This window comes from Salmo salar, unplaced genomic scaffold (assembly GCF_905237065.1).
Source record: "Salmo salar unplaced genomic scaffold, Ssal_v3.1, whole genome shotgun sequence".
Taxonomy (NCBI): Eukaryota; Metazoa; Chordata; class Actinopteri; order Salmoniformes; family Salmonidae; genus Salmo; species Salmo salar.
Genome location: NW_025549226.1, coordinates 272,993 through 286,565, shown reverse-complemented (window position 1 = coordinate 286,565; position 13,573 = coordinate 272,993).

The window sequence follows — 13,573 nt, the reverse complement described above, 5'->3', positions numbered from 1 at the left end:
TCAATAGATTCAGTTTCTAGTTCACAAAAACTGCATTCACTGGTAACGTCAAATATATATTTTGAAATCAAGCTATTACACGGATAGCATCTATGGATTATCTTAAAGGAGATCTCCTTTACTTTATTGGTCACCATAAATCTGTGTGGAGTGAGCCAAGCACGGCGCCAGTTTACATCAAACGATGAAGCCCAACAAAATATCGCAGAGGGAATAGACTTCCTGTAGAAAATATCCCTTATTAAACGATTGTTGAATTTCGTATCTAGTAGACCAATGCCATTCACCTGAATATCGCTACAATCGGAGATATTCCAAAATATGCATTATTCTGAAGTAAAGTTTTTATCCCACTAGGTATAGCTTTAATAACAGTGTCATATTCCTTGCTTGAAACCTCAAAGTTGTATATTTCCATAAATTCTCTCTGTGTAAATAGATTCCCACTGTTATTAACCAATTGGCTGACAAGAACAATGTTTTTCGAGAACCATTTATGGTTAAATAACATCTTATTTCTATGTAATATTGACCCATTGTTCCAAATAAAACATTTATGAGGTGAAAAGTTGTGTTTATACAACAAAGCCCAGCACATTAAAGCCTGCTTGTGAAAAACCGCCAGTTTCACAGGAATTTTACCCACAATATATGTGACATTGTAGTAAAAAATTAAGCCCGCTGAACTTCTGAAAAACAAAATGAGGTATAATATTCCAGAAGCTATGAGGATTTTTTATGTACCTTTTAATCCAGTTGACCTTTGATATCTGATTGAAGAGAGTGAAATCTAAGACATTTAGACCGCCATCACAAACCCTGTTGGTGATAACATCTCTTTTTATCTTATGTGGCTTGTTTTTCCATATGAAGTTGTACAAAAGCCTATCTAAGGTACAGCAAGTGGATTTGGGAATGTCAATAGATTAAAAAAGATAGGATGCACGAGATAGCCCCTCAGCTTTGGATAAAAGCACCCTTCCTTGAAGACTTAAATCCCTCCCTAACCATGAGGATATTTTTTTTTTGACAGATTCAGTTACAGGGTTCAAATTAAGATCATTCATAGCCTTAAGATTTTTGGTGATCTTTACACCGAGGTAGGTTACAGTATCTTTTTCAGAGATGTTACAATCTGCTGGGTTGACAGCTCCTTTCACAACAAACAACTCACATTTGGAAAGATTTAAAGTCAAGCCTGAGATTTTGGAGAACTGCTTCACGATATCCAATGCTAATCTAGCTTGAGATACATTTTTCAAAAAAAGTGAGGTGTCATCTGCCAGTTGGGATATCTTGATCTCTCTGGACTGGAATGTAATGCCTTCAAATGGACTTTTATGAACTAATGAGCACATTTGAGAAACTAACAAAAATAAAAAAAGGTGAAATTGGACAACCTTGTCGTATTCCTTTGTAAATGTTAAATCTTGAGGATGTTCCATGACAGAGTTTGATACAGCTATTGCCACCATTATACAGAGTTCTAATAGCATCAACAAAGAAACGACCAAATTTCAAATGCTTAAGACAATCAAAGATAAAATTGTGACTTACTGTATCAAATGCTTTCTGAAAATCCAGAAATAGGATAACAGGGAAGTCATCTAATAGATCACGATACTCAACCAAGTCTAATATCAGCCTCAGATTATTAGATATATGGCGCCCTTTCATAAACCCTGATTGACATTCATCGATCAGATCATTTAAGCAAGACTTTAACCTTTTTGCAAAGATTAAGGCTATAATTTTGTAGTCGTTATTTAGGAGTGTGATTGGACGCCAATTATCAATACTTAGGAGATCCTTGTGTGGTTTAGGTATAAGAGTAATAACCCCTTGCTTCAGAGAGGCAGGTAGTTCTCCCTTCTTTATAGCCTCCTTAAAGGTTTCAAGTAAAAAAGGTGCTATTTCTTCAAAGAAGGTTTTGTAAAATTCAGAGGTTAATCCATCACAACCTGGAGATTTGTTCTTTTTTAACTGAGCAACCCCATACTGGATGTCCATAATGGATAAATCTTGGCAACAAGAGTGATTGAGTTCTTCACTAATCGAATTAACATTCTCTATAGAATCAAGGAGATCCTTAGAGTCACTCAAATTGTTATCTAAGGAGTAAAGATTCTCATAAAATGTAGTGGTAAATTCTGATAACAACTCTCTATCCTCAGTGGTAACCCCATTAATTTTAAGTTTCCGAAGTGTGTTGAGTTCCCCTCTCCTCTTCTCCAAATTAAAAAAGTATCTACTGTTCTTTTCACCTTTTTCAAGCCATTGTTTTCTAGATCTTATGAAAGCTCCTCTAGCCTTTTCCTCATACAATGTATCTAGTTGATTCTGTAAATCATTCAATTTAGCTTTCTCATTAAGATCAAGATGCTTAATCTCTGTGATATCGGCAATTGTCTTAGAGAGTTCAGCTACCTCACATCTCCTTCTTAAAGCAAGCCGTTTTCCATAAGTAATACAGGCTGAGCGGATTTTAAATTTCAGCAGTTCCCAATATTTCCCATATTCTGCATTAGATGTAGCTAAACTCCAGTAAACAGAAATTAGATTCTTAATCACATTTTTTAAATCATCATGCAATAACAATGAGTTATTTAGTTTCCAGTAACCACCAGAGTATTTCTTACCATCATTACTGCATATTCTTACAGTCAACCATATGACTTTATGATCCGTCAGGACTGCAGGCAGTATTTTTACCTCTACAGTGTTGGGCACAAGACTAGAGGTTATCACCCACAAATCAATTCTTGATTGTAAGGAACGATCTCTATTACTCCATGTGTATTGTATCTCTCCAGGGTTTTTTACTCTCCATATATCAATTAAGTCCAGGCTTTGGCAGAAATTCACCAACTTGTTCACACCAATGTTAGGCCTATGAGGCAATCTATCAGTCTCATTAGAATAAACCATATTAAAATCTCCACCAACTATTATCTGACTGGATGGATATTTTCTCAGAAGATTTTTAAGAATTTCTTCAATTTCCTCTAGAAGTAAGTTATTTGGAGGACTAGAACAGTATCCATATACATTACACAACACAAATAATCTGTCCATGTGGTTGATGACCGCTACTAGCCAATGTCCATTGGAGTCCATTTGAGTAAACAAAAATTTCCCTTTGAAATTGTGTGCTAAAATTGCAACCCCAGCTGAATGATTTGTCCCGTGGGCCAAAAAATGTCACTGCCCCACTGATTTTTCCAATAATTATAGTCCTCTTTGCATGAATGTGTTTCTTGAACGAATGCAAGATCTGCGTTGCAGTCCTTACAAAACAAAAAAAAAGCTTTTCTCTTCAACATGTTACGTATCCCCCTGGCATTGATTGACATAAACTTCAAGTCCATATCTATAGAATAGAAAGAAAAATCCTATGCAATCTCAACTTTACCCTCTCTATAAAAAGTTGCTTCATATATGTATTAACAGAATTCTTAACTTGTAAAATAGTAACACCATGTTTCAAAAGTAGAACGTTCAGTTTGCAGTGGGGAAGGAACTACCTTGTAAACCTACCGACAGAACAAATCAAATCACCCCGGTCGTATTTCTTTACCGTTGGCGAAAAAAGCTCTGATTCCCCTGTAGTATCCACAGTTTCCTTGATTTCGGGCCTGTTGTACGAGAGGCCACAATTTTGCCTTTGCTGCCTTGTCTGCTGCAGTCAAGTCCTCACCGAATCTAAGTTTTCTTTCTTTCAGAAAGGCGCTTTCCTTTGCTTTCTTCCAAACTGCATCTCTCGCTGTGCGAAAAGCAAACTGGATGATGATCGATCGGCTGACGATGGCATCTTGTTTCTTCCCAATACGATGAGCGACATCCACAGCCATATCCATATATCCATCGGGAAAGTCCGGTGCCACACGGTTACAGATGTCTCTTACTAAGCGCTTCACATTCTCATCCTGGTTCTCGGGGACACCGTAAAGCCGTAGCCCCCACCTTCTCCGGTATCGCTCTGCTTCCGATAAGCGCTCTTGCATGTCTGCGATGGTCTTCTCCTGAGCAATGCATTTCTCAGACGTAGCAGTGTTTGCAAGTTTAAGCTCTTCGATACTCTTGTATGCATGATTCAGAGAGGTCTCGAGGTCAACTATTTTTGATGTGTTTTCGCGTATCATTTTCTCCAGACCGTCGGCTCTTTCGTTTACAGCATCGATTATGTTGACCTGTAATTCGCGCAAAGACAATTCTTTCTGTGTCTTTTTGGGTGCAGGACTATTGACTGCATTGTCAGAATCAACCGAATGTCCAGAATCCTCCATTTCTTCTCCTGAGGAGTCAGGTGGCGGTTTTTCTCCAACGTATGAGTGCTCAGCTAGCAACTGCCTTCTCCTCCCTTTGCTCTTTCGTACATTTTTTCCTTCCATTTCTCAAAGTTATGAATCAAATTATGTTTACTATAAGCCAAGTTCCGTTACATTTAAGTAAGTTTGAGAGGGATAAAAGTTAAGGTTACTCGGAGCAAGCTGAAATCTCGTCTACACTCGCCGCCATCTTCCAGCGCCTCCCCCTAGCTCGGTATCTAGCTCCAGCTTGTAAACGTCAGCCACACCTCATGCTTTCATATACTGTGTGGTTGTGTTATCTAGTGGGAAACGCATTAGCACGGTAGACTCTGCTGCCTTGTTGTCAGTAGGGATGTTACTTTTGATACCGGAGCGACGAGGCCTGCGTCCAAATCGATAAGCAGTAAACTTCAAAGCAGTGTACCGATGCCTGTATCACTTTATCAGCAGCACGTCATCAATGGCGTCTGAAGCTTCATTTCATCAAACAACCACCTGATTGGTTTGGTATTGGGCTTGTTCGACAGTGCAGGCGACTGCAGACTGACTGATCTACAAATCCCCTGTTGCTGCTGTTGAAAGAAGCGTTCCGTCCACTACATTATACGTCACACTAACATCGCCTTAAAGCCCCACATGATGTATTGTTACACCATGTAGGAGCAGTATAGACCTAGTCTGTTCATTATATACATCTACATGATGTATTGTTACACCATGTAGGAGCAGTATAGACCTAGTCTGTTCATTATATACATCTACATGATGTATTGTTACACCATGTAGGAGCAGTATAGACCTAGTCTGTTCATTATATACATCTACATGATGTATTGTTACACCATGTAGGAGCAGTATAGACCTAGTCTGTTCATTATATACATCTACATGATGTATTGTTAGTCCATGTAGGAGCAGTATAGACCTAGTCTGTTCATTATATATGTAACAGTGTAGGTTCCGTCCCTCTCTTCACCCCAACCTGGGCTCGAACCAGGGACCCTTGCACACATCAACAACTGACACCCCACGAAGCATCGTTACCCATCGCGCCACAAAAGCCGCGGCCCTTGCAACGCAAGGGGCAACGCTACTTCAAGTCTCAGAGCGAGTGACGTCACCGATTGAAACGCTATTAGCGCGCACCACCGCTAACTAACAGGCCATTTCACATCGGTTACATATACATCTACATGATGTATTGTTACACCATGTAGCAGCAGTATAGACCTAGTCTGTTCATTATATACATATACATGATGTATTGTTACACCATGTAGGATCAGTATAGACCTAGTCTGTTCATTATATACATCTACATGATGTATTGTTACACCATGTAGGAGCAGTATAGACCTAGTCTGTTCATTATATACATCTACATGATGTATTGTTACACCATATAGGAGCAGTATAGTCCTAGTCTGTTCATTATAGACATCTACATTATGTATTGTTACACCATGTAGCAGCAGTATGGAGGTACAGTGGGGCACAAAATTGTTGACACCCTTGATAAAGATGAGCGAAAACGACTCTATAAAAAAAAAATCAAATTCTGAGCTATATTGTGTAAAAAATACAGGGAAATGATTTTATTTTATACTAATACAATAGCTCAGAGAAATAGATTTAGTTTAACATGTAATTCTCAAAATGTAGGGGTCTGAATTATTGCCACCCATGTTTTCAATACTCCAGCACCTTCCCCTTGGGAGAATAACGACACTGAAATGTTTTATGAGATTAGAAAACACATTGGGTGGGATCTTAGACCCTTCCTCCATACAGAATATCTCCATGTCCTTGATTTATTTAGTCTGCGCTTATGGACTGCCCTGTTAAATTCAAACCACAGGTTTTCAATGGAGTTCAAGTCCGAAGACTGAGATAGCCATAGAAAATGTGGATTTTGTGCCCAAATAACCATTTCTTTGTGGATGTTGATGTGTCTTGCTGGAAGATCCACTTATGGCCAAGTTTCAGCCTCCTAGCAGAGAGGTAACCAGGTTTTGGGCTAAAATATCCTGGTAGAGGGTAAAGTTTATTTATTTATTTTATACAGTAATTTTTGCTCATCTTTATCAAGGATACCAATAACTAGGTGCTTATTTTGATATCTAGTTATTTGACTGAGTCAGAAATACAGATGTGGAGTAGATGTAGAGTTTGTTTTAAATTCTCATAAAAAATGAACTAATCAAACAACACTTGTTGCTCTTTGTACGTGTTGATATAATATTCATATTTAATGGAGAGAAAAAAACGTTTCCCTAAACTGCTTTATAATATTATAATTCAATGAAGAATAAAAATAGTTTTCCCTCCTCAACTGCGTTTCCTCCCTCCAGACAGCAGATGGCGATATGTGTCTTTCAGGCGATGTTTCTAGTGTGACGTATAATCTAGTGGACGGAACGCTTCTTCAACAACTGCAGCCACCTCGGTAGCTCGCTAGCTGACAAAGTCGGAACATTCAAGTTCTTTAGACAATTTCGTGGTTTAATTGCCACTATGATTCAAACATACTTATGTGGAAACAACTAGCTACCCCATTTAATTTCATATTTACGTTGTAAGTCAACTCTCTGGCTGGTTAAGTTAGCATTAGCCTAGCTAGCTAACATCCCCGACCATGCGCTCACTAAGTTACTCTCCTCCTGCTAAAGAAGAGGTCTGCTGGACGGAGAAAGAGGGACTGTGGCAGAACGTTGTCGTGAAAGAGGAAGAGGAGGATTTTACATTACAAAGACAAGTAGAAGGTGAGGCTGTTACAGTGAAAGAAGAAGAGAAAGACGTTACAGTGAAAGACGAGGAAGACGCTTTCAGAGTGAAAGACGAGGAGGAAGACGCAGTTTTTGGAGTGGAGGATGAAGTGAAAGAAGATGAAGACGTTTTTGGAATGAAGGATGAAGAGGGGGAGATTACTGTCACATTAGAGGAGGACGAAGAAGAGAAGACTGGAGATCTGATTAACATTAGTAAATACAGTGAGTACTATCTTATAAAACAGGGACATTGATCTGATTAACACCAGTAAATACAGTGAGTACTATCTTATAAAACAGGGACATTGATCTGATTAACACCAGTAAATACAGTGAGTACTATCTAATAAAACAGGGACACAAACTCTGCAGATGTTGAACTAATGTGTGATTTTTAAAAGGGCATTCTACACTCATATGTTTTTGTACTGTATGAATTGTTCACTTTTCCTGTTGAAAAGTGATATAAATACAGTAAAGTATAAACACACTAATGGGAAACAAATAAATGTTTTGAGTAAAATAGTGTTTTTTAACAACTGCAAACTAGAAGGAGTGAGTGATGTCATAGTAAGGCCTTCAAGGAGTTGGCTTGATGGGAAGTCGTGATGTCATCCAATAGGAGACTGATCTTAATGTGAATATTCATTATTCTTTTTAAAATCCTTCCTGTTCTGTCAAGTTGGTTGTTGATCATTGCTAGAAAGCCATTTTCAAGTCTTGCTATAGATTTTAAAGACGATTTAAGTCCAAACTGTAACTAGGCCACTCAGGAACATTCAATGTCATCTTGGTAAGCTCCTCCAGTGTAGATTTGGCCTTGTGGTTTAGGTTATTGTCCTGTTAGGCCAGTTGTTTGTATTCAGATCTCTGAAATGCTCTCTACCTACGTAACATTTAGTGTCTCCTTATGTTACGCTGGAAAAACAGTTTTCATGGGCACAGAAATCCTAAATCATTTCAGAGTTTGCTAATCCAATGGTTCTAACCAAGAGTGACCTTAACTTTATTGACAACTCCCAAATGGATACTGTCATTAATGTGGTTCTTCAATAATTACACATAATACATAATACTTTAGCTGTTTAGTTACAGTCACATGTTCAACTATCATCAGCTGATCCAGGAAATCATTTTCTGAATGACAGTCACATGACAAACATGACGACATGCAACAACAACCAAAGTGCTTCTTCATTCATTACTCTGGTAAAGACAGTTATACTGTACTCCACATTGGATCCAACACCCCTAACAAATTGATTTTTATAATGCGTTATTGTCTGATTGATTTACAGTAGGGTCTCATTACTCTGTTTGGAGACAGAGATACTTAGCTCATAATGTGTAGAGAATTGTTCCTTGATGGATAGGCTATTGTACAACACACAGAGCTATTTTCCTTTGTTCAGGACATTTAGAATGACAACACATTAAAGAGTAGCCTAGTGGGATTATTCACAAAATGATCTGGTGATCAGGTTATGAAATGTCATGACAAAGACATTTTAATGTCCATGTTTCACCTGAAATATTACATGATTTATAGTCCTACAGTGGGGGAAAAAAGTATTTGATCCCCTTTTGATTTTGTACATTTGCCCACTGACAAAGAAAGGATCAGTCTATAATTTTAATGGTAGGTTTATTTGAACAGTGAGAGACAGAATAACAACAAAAAAATCCTGAAAAACGCATGTCAAAAATGTTATAAATTGATTTGGATTTTAATGAGGGAAATAAGTATTTGACCCCCTCTCAATCAGAAAGATTTCTGGCTCCCAGGTGTCTGAGATTAGGAGCACACTCTTAAAGGGAGTGCTCCTAATCTCTGCTTGTTACTTGTATAAAAGACACCTGTCCACAGAAGCAATCAATCAGATTCCAAACTCTCCACCATGGCCAAGACCAAAGAGCTCTCCAAGGATGTCAGGGACAAGATTGTAGACCTACACACGGCTGGAATGGGCTACAAGACTATCGCCAAGCAGCTTGGTGCGATTATTCGCAAATGGAAGAAACACAAAAGAACTGTCAATTTTGCTCGGCCTGGGGCTCCATGCAAGATCTCACCTCGTGGAGTTGCAATGATCATGAGAACGGTGAGGAATCAGCCCAGAACTACACGGGAGGATCTTGTCAATGATCTCAAGGCAGCTGGGACCAAGAAAACAATTGGTAACACACTACGCGGTGAAGGACTGAAATCCTGCAGTGCCCGCAAGGTCCCCCCTGCTCAAGAAAGCACATATACATGCCCGTCTGAAGTCTGCCAATGAACATCTGAATGACTCAGAGGACAACTGGGTGAAAATGTTGTGGTCAGATGAGACCAAAATGGAGCTCTTTGACATCAACTCAACTCACCGTGTTTGGAGGAGGAGGAATGCTGCCTATGACCCCAAGAACACCATCTCCTCCGTCAAACATGGAGGTGGAAACATTATGCTTTGGGGTGTTTTTCTGCTAAGGGGACAGGACAACTTCACCGCATCAAAGGGACAATGGACGGGGCCATGTACCGTCAAATCTTGGGTGAAAACTTCCTTCCCTCAGCCAGGGCATTGAAAATGGGTCGTGGATGGGTATTCCAGCATGACAATGACCCAAAACACACGGCCAAGGCAACAAAGGAGTGGCCCAAGAAGAAGCACATTAAGGTCCTGGAGTGGCCTAGCCAGTCTCAAGACCTTAATCCCATAGAAAATCTGTGGAGGAAGCTGAAGGTTCGAGTTGCCAAACGTCAGCCTCGAAACCTTAATGACTTGGAGAAGATCTGCAAAGAGGAGTGGGACAAAATCACTCCTGAGATGTGTGCAAACCTGGTGGACAACTACAAGAAACGTCTGACCTCTGTGATTGCCAACAAGGGTTTTGCCACCAAGTACTAAGTCATGTTTTGCAGAGGGGTCAAATACTTATTTCCCTCATTAAAATGCAAATCATTTTATAATATTTTTGACATGCGTTTTTCAGGATTTTTTTGTTGTTATTCTGTCTCTCACTGTTCAAATAAACCTACTATTAAAATTATAGACTGATCATTTCTTTGTAAGTGGGCAAACGTACAAAATCAGCAGGGGATCAAATAGTTTTTTCTCCCACTGTAGGTCTATGTTGTTTAGAGGTCGACCGATTATGATTTTTCAACGCCGATACCGATTATTGGGGGGCCAACACAGGCCGATACCGATTAATCGGCCGAATTTAAAAAAACAAATGTTTCTTTATTTGTAATAATGACAATTACAACAATACTGAATGAACACTTATTTTAACTTAATATAATACTTAAATAAAATCAATTTAGCCTCAAATAAATAATGAAACATGTTCAATTTGGTTTAAATAATGCAAAAACAAAGTGTTGGAGAAGAAAGTGAAAGTGCAATATGTGCCATGTAAGAAAGCTAACGTTTAATAGTGCCTTGCTCAGAACATGGGAACATATGAAAGCTGGTGGTTCCTTTTAACATGAGTCTTCAATATTCCCAGGTAAGAAGTTTTAGGTTGTAGTTATTATAGGAATTATAGGACTATTTCTCTCTATACGATTTGTATTTCATATACCTTTAACTATTGGATGTTCTTATAGGCACTTTAGTATTGCCAGTGTAACAGTATAGCTTCCGTCCCTCTCCTCGCTCCTACCTGGGCTCCATCCAGGAACACATCGACAACAGCCACCCTCGAAGCAGCGTTACCCATGTAGAGCAAGGGGAACAACTACTCCAAGTCTCAGAGCGAGTGACGTTTGAAAAGCTATTAGCGCACCCCGCTAACCAGCTAGCCATTTCACATCGGTTACACCAGCCTAATCTTGGGAGTTGACAGGCTTGAAGTCATAAACAGCGCAATGCATTGCAATGAGCTACTGGCAAAACGCACAAAAGTGCTGTTTGAATGAATGCTTACGAGCATGCTGGTGCCTACCCCCGCTCAGTCAGACTGCTCTATCAAATCATAGACTTAATTATAATATAATAAACACACAGAAATACGAGCCTTAGGTCATTAATATGGTCGAAGCCGGAAACTTTCATCACGAAAACAAAAAAAATATTATTTAAGTGAAATACGGAACCGGTCCGTATTTTATCTAACGGGTGGCATCCCTAAGTCTAAATATTCCTGTTACATTGCACAACCTTCAATGGTATGTCATAATTATGTAAAATTCTGGCAAATTAGTTCGCAACGAGCCAGGCAATGAACGCAAGAGCAGTGACACAATTTCATGTTAGCAGGCAATATTAACTAAATATGCAGGTTTAAAAATATATACTTGTGTATTGATTTTAAAGAAAGGCATTGATGTTTATGGTTAGGTACATTGGTGCAACGACAGTGCTTTTTTCCCAAATGCGCTTGTTAAATCATCACCCGTTTGTCGAAGTAGGCTGTGATTCGATGAGAAATTAACAGGCACCGCATCGATTATATGCAACGCAGGACACGTTAGATAAACTAGTAATATCATCAACCATGTGTAGTTAACTAGTGATTATGTTAAGATTGCTAGGTTTTTATAAGATAAGTTTAATGCTAGCTTGCAACTTACCTTGGCTTCTTGCTGCCCTCGCGTAACAGGTAGTCAGCCTGCCATGCAGGCTCCTCGTGGAGTGCAATGTATGGCAGGTGGTTAGAGCGTTGGACTAGTAACCAGAAGGTTGCAAAAACGAATCCCCGAATCCTCCCTGAACAAGGCAGTTAATCCCCGTTCCTAGGCCGTCATTGAAAATAAGAATGTGTTCTTAATCTGACTTGCCTAGTTAAATAAAGGTGTACAATTATTTATTTTTATCGGCAAATCGGAGGCCAAAAATACAGATTAACGATTGTTATGAAAACTTGAAATCGGCCCTAATAAATCGGCCATTCCGATTAATCAGTCGACCTCTAATGTTGTTGTTAGTTGAAGTTATGGGTCCTACAGTAGGTCTATGGTATTGTTAGGTGAAGTTATGGGTCCTACAGTAGGTCTATGTTATTGTTTGGTGAAGTTATGGGCCAATTTGTTAAACACTTAGTGTACAAACCCTCATTGTCAGGCTGATGGCAAAGCTAGCCATAGAGCATTTTACTGGTTGAAGTGTTTTTTAAAAGTATAAATCAGTTGATATGCGACAATAACACAAACATTATATTAAGCAGGAGATTCAAGCGAGCCTTACAATTATAATCCAATAGTAATGTGAAATGCACTCATAAGCAACCTGGAAATGGACGCAGATTTTGCTGTCAGCCTATGAGAACCCTGCATTTCCCCCCACGATGGTGAATTAGTGAATAGACACAGAGCTTAATGTGAGTTTCCTTGAGTAGCACTCCTGATCTTGCGCGGTAATATTTAGAATACATTGTGAAAAATTCAAATCTTCGCTCACCATTTTTTGCTCCATACAGATATACTACATCCATAACTAGTGGTTTCCTCATTACCAGATATACTACATCCATAACTAGTGGTTTCCTCATTACCAGATATACTACATCCATAACTAGTGGTTTCCTCATGACCAGATATACTACATCCATAACTAGTGGTTTCCTCATTACCAGATATACTACATCCATAACTAGTGGTTTCTTCATTACCAGATATACTACATCCATAACTAGTGGTTTCCTCATTACCAGATATACTACATCCATAACTAGTGGTTTCCTCATTAGCAGATATACTACATCCATAACTAGTGGTTTCCTCATTACCAGATACACTACATCCATAACTAGTGGTTTCCTCATTACCAGATACACTACATCCATAACTAGTGGTTTCCTCATTACCAGATATACTACATCCATAACTAGTGGTTTCCTCATTACCAGATATACTACATCCATAACTAGTGGTTTCCTCATTAGCAGGGAAGTGTTTCTGCAATCATTTTTGTGTGCGCATTGACCTTGTGTCGCAATTTTAGCAAACACAGAAAGGGGCCAATATTGGAGACCAAAAGTCATCTGGCACACTGCTTAGGGTTTCAACAACTTTAAAAACTTTTCTAGTTACTACTAGTGTGAAAACAAGACAAAATATGATTGTTGCTAAGTTGACTGTCTTAATTGTCAAATATTTTAACAGACGTCAATTGTTGTACAACTTCATGGGTACGCTCTGGGCATCACCTTTTACCTCAAATAAACAGTGGATTTCTGCTGTTGTGGACCTTTAACCATCTGCCTGACTTTGTTCTCACAGGAGAGAGACGGGACTATAGGGATCCTGGGGATCCTCAACAACATCATGATGCTGACGAGGCAGAGAAGAGTCTCTCCAGATCAGAACTCCTCAAGAAACACCAGCGAGTTCACACAGGAGAGAAATCTCACTGCTGCTCTGACTGTGGGAAAATATTCAACTCTTCACTAGGCCTTAAAATACATCAAAGAATTCACACTGGAGAGAAATCTTATGGCTGTGATCAATGTGGGAAGAGTTTTATTCGGCTACAAACTCTGAAATCACACCAGAGGATACACACTGGA